At 43.4% G+C, this 13,571-nt stretch overlaps 1 pseudogene; it reads left to right on the top strand.

Moving 5' to 3' along the window:
* Nucleotides 1–1,573: 1,573 nt before the first annotated feature.
* On the top strand, nucleotides 1,574–2,525 carry LOC138994989 (olfactory receptor 3A10-like; annotated as a pseudogene).
* The last annotated feature ends 11,046 nt before the right edge of the window (nucleotides 2,526–13,571 follow it).

Raw genomic sequence — 13,571 nt, 5'->3', positions numbered from 1 at the left:
TTCACAACTTTGTGATGCTTTTGATTTTCTCCAAAGGGCTTCACATCCAGCTTTACTCCACCTCTCATATTGGTTTCATGAGGGTGACTTGGAAGTGTTATTAATCTCATTTATCGCACAAGGACAGTGCAAAGTTCATCCATATTCTCAAAGTCACCCTTGGAGCTAATGGTGGAGCTGAGACTCGACCACAGTCCAGACTGAGTGCTTTGCTCTACCAGATTCTTGGCCCAGAGAAGGGCTCTGAGCAGAGAGCAGCCCACACCAAAGCTTACTTGATCTGGAGATGAAAGGAGGCACAAGAAAAGAAGCCTTCTCCACAAAGTTTCCTAAGGAGTCATCAAGAATGCAATGTCTTCCTCGTTAGGGCCTTGTTAGTGGGGGCCACTAGGATTGCATCTTGGGGGGGTGGGGGAGAGGGGATATCTCATAATGATTCTGGAAGTTACAGTGGAAAAATTGGGTGTGTCAGAGGGACCATGAGGTCCCCAGAGATGTCATCCCCATTCTGATTTTCTAGTCTAGGCCCTTAGAAGCTGAGGGTCCTAGTGATGAGATTAATGAACAGAATGTATTGAGGTATCTAGCCCTCCCTCACTGTTGTACTCCTTGATGAAACAATTACTGCTCACCAAATACATGTAGACCTTGAATCTCCTTAGTTGCAGGACCCCAACTTCTCATACTTTGCCAGGGCAGCTTGGTGTGATAAGAAAAGCTGGGCACGATGTATAGTTCAATTATTAATGTGTGACCTAGGACCAGATGTTAAACTCCTCTGGACTTCAGTTTTCTTATCTGTGAAATGAGAACAATATCTCTGACCACACAGGGTTGGTCTGAAAATTAAACTAAAACATGTTTACAGTACTTGGTAGGGGATCAACAAATTAATAATAACAGTGATCACTTATATTTATTGTATTTTAGTGCATGATCTCACTTAATCCTTCCAATAGCTCTTTGATGTAGTTTCATTATTTGCCCCACTTTGCAGAGGAGGAAACGAGGCTCAGAGAGATTTAGTAACTCATCTGATGTTATACATCTAGAATGTAGCAGAGCTGGAACATTTGTGTTTCCTCTCCTGTGAAATCCTTGTTCACGTCTTTTGTCTATTTTCTACTGGGTCTCTTGCATTGTTCTTACTAGTTGTAGACATTTTTTATATATTTTGGATACTCCATGACAGCTATATGTGCTGCAAATCTCTTCTAATTTGTCATTTTCTTTCCACTTAAAAAGTGTCCTATGATGAGTAGAGGTTTTAAATTTTTATGAGGGCAAATTTCTTATGGTTAATACATTTTTGGACTTCTTTAAGAGCGAGTGATTGAACTCCTAGAAGATCATGAAGATATTTCATAGATTATTTGAAAGATTTTATATCTTTATTCTTCAATGTCTGGCATGGTAAGGGCCTCCAGGAGCCTCCTAAACTCTAGGTTGGCATCTATTCTGATTGGTAGGTGTTCAGGGCACATAATCTCAGCATTCAGTAGACATAAATTAAGTTCCACTGTGTGCCTCTCACCCCCTTTGGCAGGTTCAAGTCGCCTCCCACTACCTCTCTCAGCAGTGGCCTATGGAGCCAGGTGCCTGGGGGAACAGGACACGTGTCATTGAGTTCATCCTTCTTGGCCCAACAGAAGCAACCCATCCTTTTTGCTGTCTTCCTCTTTGCCTATGTAGTCACAGTCAGGGGCAATGTCAGCATTCTGGCTGCCATCTCTGTGGAGCCCAAACTCTACACTCCCATGTACTACTTCCTGGGGAGCCTGTCTCTGCTGGACAATGGGTGCATCACTGTCACCATTCCCCAATGCTGGCATGTCTCCTGGCCCACCAATGCAGAGTTCCCTATGCATCTTGCATTTCACAGCTCTTCTTTTTCCACCTCCTGGCCAGTGTGGATTGTCATCTCTTGACAGCCGTGGCCTATGACCATTACCTGGCCATCTGCCAACCCCTCATCTATAACACCTGCATGAGCTGTGAAGTCCAGGGTGCCCTGGTGGGCATTTGCTACACCATCTCCTTCATCAATGCTCTGACACACACAGTGGCTGTGTCCATGCTTGACTTCTGCAGCCCTAACGTAGTCAACCACTTATACTGTGACCTCCTACCCTTTTTCCAGCTCTCTTGCTCCAGCATTCACCTCAAAAGGCAACTGCTTTTTTCAGGGGAGGGATATTTTCAAGGGTATGATCCCCATGATCCTCATCTCAGTGTCCTATGCCCACATCCCAACTGCTGTGCTGAGAATCCACTCAGCTGAGGGGAGGAAGAAGGCCTTCTCCACATGTGGCTCCCACCTCACCTCGGTCTGTATCTTTTACGGAACCAGCTTCTTCAGTTACATGCATCTGGGCTCAGTCTCAGCCTTAGACAAGGAACAGGGGATTGGGATCCTCAATACTATTCTCAGCCCAATGCTGAACCCAGTCATCTACAGCCTCCAGAGCCCTGATGTGCAGGGTACCCTGAAGAGGGTGCTGACAGGAAAGAGGCCCCCTGAATGAGAAGGCATTCAGACACCCCTTCCTCCTGTGTGTCATGAGAAAAAACATTCAGAATAGTAAGTTTTGTTTTTATTTTTAGTGGAAAATGCACTGGTTCATATTGGACATTCTGTTTAATATGTATGTATAGGTGATTACTAAAGGGAGGAGACTATTAAGAAAAGAAAAATAGAGGGAGATGCTTTTTGGAATTTACCAATGAATAAATACTGGAAATCAAGATTTTACCAAACGGATGAAACTAAGGCAATCCAGAGGTTTCATGGGCTTTTGAGACCATTTCTATAATTTTTCTGAGAACCATTTCAGGCACTTCCCAGCCAAGAAGTTGGAAGTCTAAGAAGAGTGACCTTACCCAACAGGCTTATTAATTGCTTGAGGAGGGAGGCATGGAACCCTTAAGCTGCCTGAAGCCAAAGCCGAAGACATGGCTCCATCTGTCAAGTTCAACAGTCATCTGCATATGTCTAGTTGGAGATGCTCTCAAACACATCTCAACAATGCCTCCTACCCCCACATCCATTCTACCAGCTGCAGGCTTACACGTGTTCAGCACAGAGAAAGGTACTCTTTTGACTGAAGATAATTATAACTAAAGTACGGTTTCTCTTATTATTCCATTAGTATTTACAAAGCACTTTGACATCTATGTTCTCATTTGAATATTCCAACTGCACAGCTGAGTGTCACCCACAACCAGGGCCAGGATTAGACAGTAAGAAGGCCAGCTTTTATTATCCTCACTTTGCAGTTAAAAAAAAGCAGAGCTACAGAGAGGCTAAATGATTTTTCAAAATCTATAGTGTTAGTAGATAGGACAGCCTCCGAGGGCTGAGTCCTAGCCCAGTATCTTTGCCTCCCTGCCTGCCTGTCTCTAATAAATCGCCAAAGAATTCTACACTAACAGAGCAATACTGATGCTGGAGGCAATGAGTCTCAGAAACAAAACTCTGAAAGTAGAAATGCAATACTGTTGAGCGAAGAGGGCCTAGGACAGAACATCTGGAGACCTGGGTTCTAACCAGTCTCTTCTACTTAAGTCTACATGAACGTTCTCTCTAAGCACTAATTCCTTTATCCATAAAATTGGTCCCTTGCATGTATCTTGAGCTTTTTTTCATTCACCAACTACATAGTTAATACTCAACACACAGGATGCAGATGTTGTGCCCAGATTTCAAGATTCCCAAGAAACCACATCAGGGAGCCAATTCGATGTAAAAGCATAAGAATCTGTATTCAAGCTAGCTTGGGTTCCCCATCCACCAGGCTCACCGACATCAAGGCAAAACCAAATGGCTGAGCGAGCAAACCCCGCCTGAAGACCGGTTATATAGGGGGGATTGGAGTAAGGGGAGGAGAAAGAACTGTGCTCTGCCGCCTGGGTGTGGCTAGCAGAGTAGGACGTAGCCCCTACCCTGGGGCAACCTAGCCCTCGCCCTTTCAGCAGAAGGCTGGAGAAAAATAATGGATCATGGGCAATTAAATGGACAGGTTATAAGGTTGCGAACAGGTTTAAAACCAGGAACAATTCATGCACAGTGGATCTCTGATGGGGAAAAGTGGGCTCTTGGGCTTCGGCAACTGGAGAGATGCCCAGATCGGACGTGGTAGCAGTGACCCAGGCCGGGATGTGAAGGCCTGGAAGGTAATAATAATAATAAATTGAAAGAAGTGAGCTTGGGAAGGAAACTCGGAACTCAGCCAGAATATATCTACCCTTGTTTTCAGAGTTTATGTTTGTAGGATCTGAGGAAATAGTAGCAAGGCCTTAAAAGTCTAAACCTTTATTTGGTATTTACAGGTCGTTATCTAAGCCAGGATATAAGGAAAAGCAAATATGAATCAAGCATCTCCTATGTGCCAGGCAGCGAGCTGAGAAGCCCATGCATTAAAGCAGCTGTGGTCAAGTGAAGATGGCATTCGACTGAAGAGCTGGCAGATCTGGCTGTGAGCTACCACTACTACTGGCTAGCTGTGTGACACTGGCTGGGGCAGGTCATTTCCTCTCCGGGAGTTCAGTTTTCTCATCTCTAAAATGGGAATCATAATATTTCAAATGATTATTCTGAGGATTAAATGAATTGAAATGCAGAATTATTGAGTTGACAAATATAATGTAAAAAATGCTAAAATTATGTTGGATTTCAAGTAAGATGCCATTTCTGGAGTTTGTGCTCTCTCTCTAATAAGGACCAAAACATTCATTTACACCCCCACCCACCCACCCAAAACTCCAGCCTTCCAGCCAGCATTATGCCCTTTGAATCACACTGGCCCTCACTTTCCTTACCCTTAGCCAGTGAAGGACTCAGATCTGTAGAAGCTGCTGCCCCACCCCTCCCCCATAATTAATCTCTTGGGCCCCCAAACACTTCAGTAACTTTTGGTCTGTTAGACAAGAGGCTGCTATGTGATAAACTTTACTAATTTCCCCAGCTCTGCAGGGCCTCAGGAGGCACGTGCTTCCGGAAACCCTTCTAATGAAGGTTCCCACAGAAACAGCCAGGCCGGGGATTGGGGAATGAAGTCCTTGCAAGTTCCATAAACAGAATCCTCTAATTAGCTTCCAAACATGAGTTCAGGAGAATCGGTCGGGGCTTGGGGGATTGGGGATTTGCTGACTGACTTTGGCATCTCTGCTAATAAGGCCAGAGGGAAGGGACACCAGGGGGGAAATATTGCTTTTTTTTTGATCCTTTAGACAGAAAGGAACTAGACCTTAGAGAGTGTAGAAGGCCAATTAGTGATGAGTGGTTTTAATAGCGTCCTTAGCAGACTCATTAGCAAACTTGTGAAGTGAGGAAATATCAGCCTGGGTCCCAGCCTCCCAGCAAACACTGGGCTCCCATTTCTTCACCCTGGGTCTGATTTTTGGCGTTGTGTTCTTCCACCCTTCTCCACACCCCAGAAACCTCCCGTTCTCCCACGCCTCCTCCCATCCCAGCCTTGCCTTTCTTCAATTCCATAAGAAATAAATGCACCTGCTTCCTTGTTTGTGTGGCTGCATCATTTTATAACTGCATCAACATTTCCTTAATCAGCCCCTCCACATGGAACCTTTAGGTTGTTCCCAGGTTTTCACCGTTAAAGGCAAAGCTTTGCTATGTCTTTGCATAGCTATTTCCTTGAATGGATCAGATGCATGTATATATTTTCAACACTTTTATGAATTTTAACAAATCATCAGCTAGACAGATTGAACAGTTGCCTAACCCCAACCAACCTTAGTTATTACCATCTTTAAAAAACTTTACAACGTGAATCACTATTTCTATGGCTGTTTTGGTTTGCATTTCTTTGATTGTAAGAAGACTGAGCTTTTCTTACGTTAATGCAAGTGTTATCTCTTTTTCATATATACTGCAAAAGTTTTCCTTCTGTGTGTTTGTGTCTCATTAATACTAATGCTGTTTTTGACATCCTCACTGTTTTATTTTATGTAACCAAGTACCGAAATATTTTACTTTATGACTTCTGTCTTTGCTGTGACACTTGAAATTATTTTCCCCATTGCAACTATATATGAAGCATAGGCTACCTTATTCCAGCAATTACCTCTATGTTGTAAAAACTACTGTTTGAAATTTTCTACTAAAATGGTCCTTTGTTCTGTGAATTAACTCTGGTATTCTTGGCTTCTGTAAACACGCTTGCTTGCATAACAGGGAAAATGAACTCGCTTATCTGGTCCTGCAAGACCTGTTTACTTAAGTACTTACTCCCATTTTAGAAAGGCCGTAAATCATGAACAATACAACCCCCAGCTGGAGTTATCAATACTGGCGCCAGGCCAGGCCTTGAGATATAGTCTCACTGCCCATCCCAGCACATAGGGTTTTTTACAAAGCCTGCGAAAGGTCTGGAAACCCCATTCCATATCTGGGAGGCAAAGAAGCTGGGAAGGTATAAAGAGAAAGTTTTCTCCCTGTTATTTTGCTCAGATACTGGAAACAATTCCTCTGAGACCACTAGTGTAATAAAGACTCCAAAATTTGGCTTACTAAGGCATCCTCTGTTGAGCTCGCTGATTTACAATATAACATATACATACTCATATATATTTTCTACTGCTTATTTTCTGATTTCATTTTTTCATTTTATGCTTTACATTTTTGACACCCAAAATTCATTTTAGCACATGATGTGACAAGGAATACGACACTGTGCTTATAACTCTTGAGCTTGTGTCCCATGACTATTCCCAGTCACTTGAAGTACCTCCTTTTATCAAACATGAAATGTTTTTATATACTTGTGTCTGTTTCTGAACTTCATATTCTGTTGCCCCTTTCTGTGTGGTAGGTACCACAGTGCTTCAGCCACTGGGGGTTTAGAGTAAATATTCACATTTCATTCTGGAACTATTCTATTCACATCCCATCCTCACAATCTCATCACCACTCTCTTTCCTCCCATATGTATTTGACTAGTCTCACATGTGTTCTCTAACTTTTAAACTATAGACTCATTTTTCTGATTAAAATCTTCTACCAAGGGAATTTTATTGAGAATGAATTAAATTTATAGATAATTTGAGAATCATTGACAGCTTTGCAATATTCGATCCTTCCAGATAAGGACATGGTATGGTCTGTCCATTTATTCAAGTATTATTTCTAGGGAAGAGTTTTATAGGCTTTTAAAAAGAGAGTGTCCACCTTTTTTCCCCTAATGCATTTCTTTTATTTTGTTTTTATTATTATTTTTATTGTTGATATTATTACAGATGTCCCCCATTCCCCCCACCTTTGTCCACCTCCACCCAGCCATCCCTCCCCTCCCCTCCCCTTCACTAGATTTCCACCTTTTTTATTAAGTTTATTTGTAAGTTTATAATAGGGGTATTTTTACTAATATGAAGTGGATTTTTAAAAATATTTTTATGTATTTCAGAGAGGAAGGGAGAGGAAGAGAGAGATAGAAACATCAATGATGAGAGAGAATCATTGATTGACTGCCTCCTTCTGGGGATAGAGCCCACAACCCAGGCATGTTCCCTGACTGGCAATGAAACCATGACCTCCTGGTTCATAGGTTGATGCTCAACTGCATGCCAGCCAGGCTAAAGTAGATATTTTAATGTGAGATATAAATATTTTAGGATTCTAAGTACTTTTTTTTTTTTAAGAAACAGCATCCCCTGGTGGAATTGAAATGGGAATTTTAGGGGTAAAATAGAACAGGTTTAGGAAATTTTAGAAATTAAGGGGACCATGGAGGAAATACAGGGCTGCAGAGCAGCAAAAGGTATTTTTCCATAGAATCGGGCAGCTGAAAAGCTGCAACAGGTACATTTTCATAGAATGAGGGAGCTGGGAACAGCAAAAGGTCTATATTTACAAAATAAAGAGAAGGAAGCCCTTCGGCCAGAAGGGGAAGAAGAAAGCCCAAAGGGAATAGGAAAACAATAAAGAAGGAGGGGGGGAACCCATGCGAGAGGTTCAACCTTTGAGTTCAGGAGTTACTAGTCTAAGGCAGTGGTTGGCAAACTCATTAGTCAACAGAGCCAAATATCAACAATACAACGATTGAAATTTCTTTTGAGAGCCAAATTTTTTAAACTTAAACTATATAGGTAGGTACATTGTTATTAACTTAATTAGGGTACTCCTAAGGCTTAGGAAGACCCACACTCAAGGGGCCAAAGAGCCGCATGTGGATCAAGAGCCGCAGTTTGCCGACCACGGGTCTAAGGGAATAGTGACCAATCAAAGGGGATATCAAGGCATCAAGATCTGTAGCCTTTATAAGCCATGGGAAAAGGAACTCAGTGGGACCCTTTCTCCCTCCCCACGTGGGAGTCTGTACTTGTTCTTCAATAAATCTCCACCTTTGCTATACCACCTTCTGTCTGTGGATTCATTCTTTGGCAGACAAAGAATCAGGGTTCCAGTCCAAAAATTCTGCTTCAGAGTCACTGCCCCAGGACAGCCAACTAAGACAATTGCAGTTTCAGCCACTCACAGGAATGAGACTTGAAGCAATCATTCTGAAACTTTCTGATCCATGCTGGTGAGGTAATCTGCGTGACAAGACCCTTGCCACCCTTCCCCCGAAGGAAGTGACCTTGCCTGAAAGGATCCTCTCTCTTTTTTGCTAATAACTCTCTTGTCCCACCCAGTTCTGCTCTTAAAAACCTTCCATTTTATACAGCTTCTCAGAGCACCACTACTTACTAGGTGGGATGCTTGCCTAGTAATTGACTTTATTCATTTGTTAAAGCCAATTGGATCTCTAAATTTACTAGGTTGAATCTTTTTATAATTGAATTTATTAGGGTGACATTAGTTCACAAAACCATACAGATTTCAAGTGTACAATTCAACAAAATATCATCTGCACACTGCATCATAGGCCCATTGCCCAAAGCAAAGTCTCTTTCTATCCCCATTTATGTCCCCTGTGTACTGTGTTGAATCTTTACTCATCAACAATACACATTGTTGATGTGGGGGTGGGAGGATGAGAAGGGATAAACCAAAGAACTTACATACCTACTAGAGGCCTGGTGCATGGATTCGTGCACATTGAAAGGAAATTAATTAGAAGGTGGCTAGTGGGGTGGGACTGAGCAAAACAGGCTGGACACACCCTGGAGGCAACCTCCCGAGATCCCTCCCTGGCCGGCCACACCTGGGGTGGTGCCAGGGCTCTAAGGGTGTCTGCAGAGTGAGCGGGGTCCCTTCGGCATGTGGGGTCCCTTGGCCTGGCCTGTGGGTATCAGGCCAAAACCAGCAGTCCGACATCCCCCGAGGGGTCCCGGAGTGTGAGCGGGCACTCTGCTAAGTTGCTGTCACTCAGCAGCTCCTGTGTTGAGCATCTTCCCCCTGGTGGTCAGTGTGCATCATACCTACCAGCCAGTTGCTTAGGCTTTTATATATATAGCTATGCATCACCCATGGACTCTGGCAATAGGATGGTGAAGACCTGGTGGGGAGGGGAGGGGCGAAGAGGAGGGGAATAAAGGGGGGGGTGTAAATGAGAGGCATCTGTAATGCTATCAACAATTAAAAATATACATAAAAAGCAATACATATTGCTAATCTATCTACTGTTAACAAAATTACAGAAGGAATTAAAAGAGAGTTTTATTCATATATGATCTGCAAATCAAGGACATAGCCCTCAGTATGAACTGAAGACACTTTCTGGAGTGGCAGGTAAAGTTTTTAAAGGCAAAGTTGCAAGGAGCTAAAGAGATGGTTTGGTAGGGGAAACAAGATCTCAAACTTATCGTTCATTTTCAGATTGGTAGGGGCAATGGTCAGCTGACTCAGTGGTCAAGCAAGTGGTGTTTATGAGATGAGAACAATGGGTAATACACATATGATTAAGCATTTATCAGCATCCTAGTTTCAGCCCAGGCCTGCAGAACGAAGGTGCTTTTTTTCTCTCTCTCTCTTTTTTGATCTTTATTGTTGAAAGCATTATACCTGGTATATGTCCCCTTCCTCCCTCTCCCCCGCCCCCATTGATCTCTTCTAGGCCTCCCCTGCTTCCCACCCCAGGCCTTTACAAAATGCTTTTTTTTAAATCAAACAATTACAGTACAGGAAGTGTTATTGATCAAGGATACGAGGAGTACAATTTCTAAAACAGTACAATAAGCATAGGGCAGGGCTGCTTGCCCTACAGGTGGTTTGGGAGACCAACAGGGGAAGTCATGTCTTGTAGCAGCTTCAGAGTTCAAGTTGCAAAAATCCAAATGTTGGATCATAAATTACGATACTAAAGTTTTTGTAAGTCTGCACTAGCAACAAGAAAGTGGCAACTTAGTCCCCATTTAAAAATGATTCACGTCCATTTCACCATATTGAAACAGAATTTTTGAACTGGGACCTGTATTCTTTGTCCATCGGAATGGAAGAATAAATCCATGGACAGAAAGTGGTATAGCAAAGGTGGAGATTTATTGAAGAACATGTACAGACTCCTGCATAGGGAGAGGGAAAGAGTCCCACAGAATGGACTCCCAAATAGGGAGGGAGGAAGGGTCCCACTGAGTTCCTTTTCCCTATGGCTTATAAAGGCTGCAGATCCTGGTGCCTTGATATCCCCTTTGATTGGTCACTATTCCCTTAGACTGGTTACTGTAGTAACTCCTGGGCTCAGAGGTCAAACCTCACGTGGGACATGTGAGGTTCTTCCCCCCACCCCTTCCTTATTGTTTTCCTATTCCCTTTGGGTTTTCTTCTTCCCCTTCTGGCTGAAGGGCTTCCTTCTCTTTATTTTGTAAATATAGACCTTTTGCTGTTCCCAGCTTGCTCATTCTATGGAAATGTACCTGATGCAGCTTTTCAGCTCCCCCTATTCTATGGAAATATACCTTCTGCTGCTCTGCAGCCCTGTGCTTCCTCCATGGTCCCCTTAATTTCTAAAATTTCTAAAATTTCCTAAACTTGTCCTATTTTACCCCTAAAATTCCTGTTTCAATATCATCACCAATATTAATTATTTTTAATCATTTCTAATTTGAGAGACTAATATATGTAATAATTTTACTTTGTTCTTCTGTTTGCTAATAAAACTGAGGATTTTCTCCTGTTATCTATGTTTGCATTTTTCTCTTTTGTAAATTGCCTTTAATGTTCTTGGTTTACTTATCCAATAAGATCTCAATGTTTTCACTTCATTTTTTTCAATTTTTTGGTATATATTTCTAATAGTTAATAAATGCAGGGTAAATATATTAACCTTTTCATAGTTTCTGAAAATTTTCTTCAAGTTTGTTGTTTGGCTTTTAATTTGGGTAACTTTTTATATGTTTTTTAAAATGTTATGTGATCGAGTCTGAAAGGGCGAGGGCTAGGCCCTCCACCTTGCCCCAGGGTAAGGGCTAGGCCCTCCACCTTGCCCCTGGGTAAGGGCTAGGCCCTCCACCTTGCCCCAGGGTAAGGGCTACGCCCTCCACCTTGCCCCAGGGTAAGGGCTACGCCCTCCACCTTGCCCCAGGGCAAGGGCTCCATCTTACCTTGGCCACGTTTTTGGCAAGGAGCTTCTTCCCGGAAGTCTAAGCCTCTGCTAGCCACACCCAGGAACAAGACACCGACTTGTGCCTGGCCAATCAGCAGAGCACAGTCCTTTCTCCTCCCCTTATTCCAACTCCCCCTATATAACCAGTCTCCACACAGAGTTATCTCTCTCTCTGCTTCCTGTCACTGCGTCGGCAAGGTGGGGGAGCCGAGCTAGCTCGAATAAAGACTCTTATGCTTTTGCATCGGACTGGCTGGCTCCCTGATGTGGTTTCTTGGGGATCCTGAAATCTGGGCATAACATTTGGGGGCTCGTCCGGGATCCCCAAAACCATTGAGGGACCCCCCCAATCCGTAGAGTCTGACTGGCCGCGGTAAGTGTCTGTGTGTTGTGTATTCTGTTCTGTGTGATATATGTTATCTCTAAGGGACTTTTCCTGTATCTGGAGGAATGGCTTCTAGATGGTACTCACCGTCAAAACTCAAACTGGCTAAGGGTTTGAATCTGGCCTATCTTTTTAAAAAGGTAGAAGAGAAGCATTCCTAGGCAGTTTTCTACTGCCTCTGTTCAGGGACTTGTTCTGTATCTGTTCTGTGTGAGCTCACTTCTGAAATCTGTAATCGCCCGCAATGATCTACGTGGACGCACAGGGGGATCAAGGGCAGGAGGAGTCGGGGGACGCCTCGACCCTCCATCTGGAGGGGTGTAGTTTTGCTTCCGTGGAGTCGGAAGGTCTGTAGGAACCCCCTCAATCTGAGAATCTGAGACGAGGCGGGTCGCTCCCGCTGGTTTGGCGTAAGGCCATCGTCTAGTTGCTTCCATGGAGTTGGAAGGCTGTTCTTTGGGGCCCTCTGTTTGTCTGTGTCTGTGTTTTTCTGTTTTCTGTGGACTTACTGGACGGATGTTATGGGACGGACTCAGACTGCTCCTTTGGGTATTGTGATTGATCATTTCAAGGAGATTGGGGGAGGCTGTAGAGCTCCCTCAGGAGTTGGGAAGTTGTTATTGTTTAAACTCTGAGTGAATGTCTGGTGAAAGTGTGTGAGTGTGGAGGGAGGGGGCCTGCCCTCTCCCCTCCTTTGTGTGGCTCCATGACTTCGGTCAGGTGGGCATCTGAGTGAGGATCTGTGAAAACAGGTCACCCCCTCCCCAAGTAAATGCGTCTGGGATTTCTGTGCATGTGTAGAGAGAAAAGCTGGCTTAAAACTAATGCACGCACTGTCCGATTTTGGATAGAGTTTTGAGCTAGAGTCTCTTTGCAGATGTGCAGGATGGAGCCCAAGACTGATCATTTACCCAAAGAAAAAAAACGGATGCTAGCTAGATTCTAGACTGATTGAGAAATGCTGAATATTTTGACTTGCCAGCTAAAAGTTTAAGGTTCGGATTGAATTGGGAAAAATTGTGTTATTGTGGTAACTAAATGCCTTTGCTTATTGGTACAGCCACCATTTTAGGCTGCATGACTTGGCAGCTGCCATGTTGGCCGCATGGTTTGCCGCTCCCCTGGGGGCCGCCATCTTGAAACAGCAAAGGCCCCTCCCTCTGATTTAGTCAGGGGTGGAGCTTTAAGGCGGAGTTTTATGGGGCAGAAGTAAGCTTGCCTCGCGGATTTATTTTTAAGCTGATCTCTTAAATCTAGAAAACCCTGCTCTCCTTAAACTAAGGACAATCAAAGGTTATGTCAAAGTCTTTAAAAGGGACTGATAGCAGTAATCCAATTTCTAAAAGTCAGATAGAGACTGTGGTTTCATGCTGATATTCAAGGGCATATTTTTCCTTTGCCTGGGAGGGACAGTGCAGCTGTCCCAGGGTCGGGAGGGCTCCAGCTAACTTGCAACTCAGTGTTTGGGAGACCCAGGATATGCCTAAGTTTAACATAGGTTACCCAAGGACTCTAGATAATGTGTTTACCCACAGCTGTGGTTTGGATTGCATGCTGTCTCTGCTTCTGTAAATTAATCTGTCCTTATTGCTTAAATATGTATCCTTGTTGTTAAATTTGAATGTATTGTTAATCTGAGGACATGTCACCTAAAAATTAAGGCTAAAAGTTTTAACTAACTGAAA

This window comes from Myotis yumanensis, unplaced genomic scaffold (assembly GCF_028538775.1).
Source record: "Myotis yumanensis isolate MYYU_CA2020_CCGP unplaced genomic scaffold, mMyoYum1.0.hap1 SCAF_16, whole genome shotgun sequence".
NCBI classification, from domain to species: Eukaryota; Metazoa; Chordata; class Mammalia; order Chiroptera; family Vespertilionidae; genus Myotis; species Myotis yumanensis.
The sequence above is the reverse complement of the archived record's forward strand: the minus strand, read 5'-3'. Positions and strand labels throughout refer to the sequence as shown.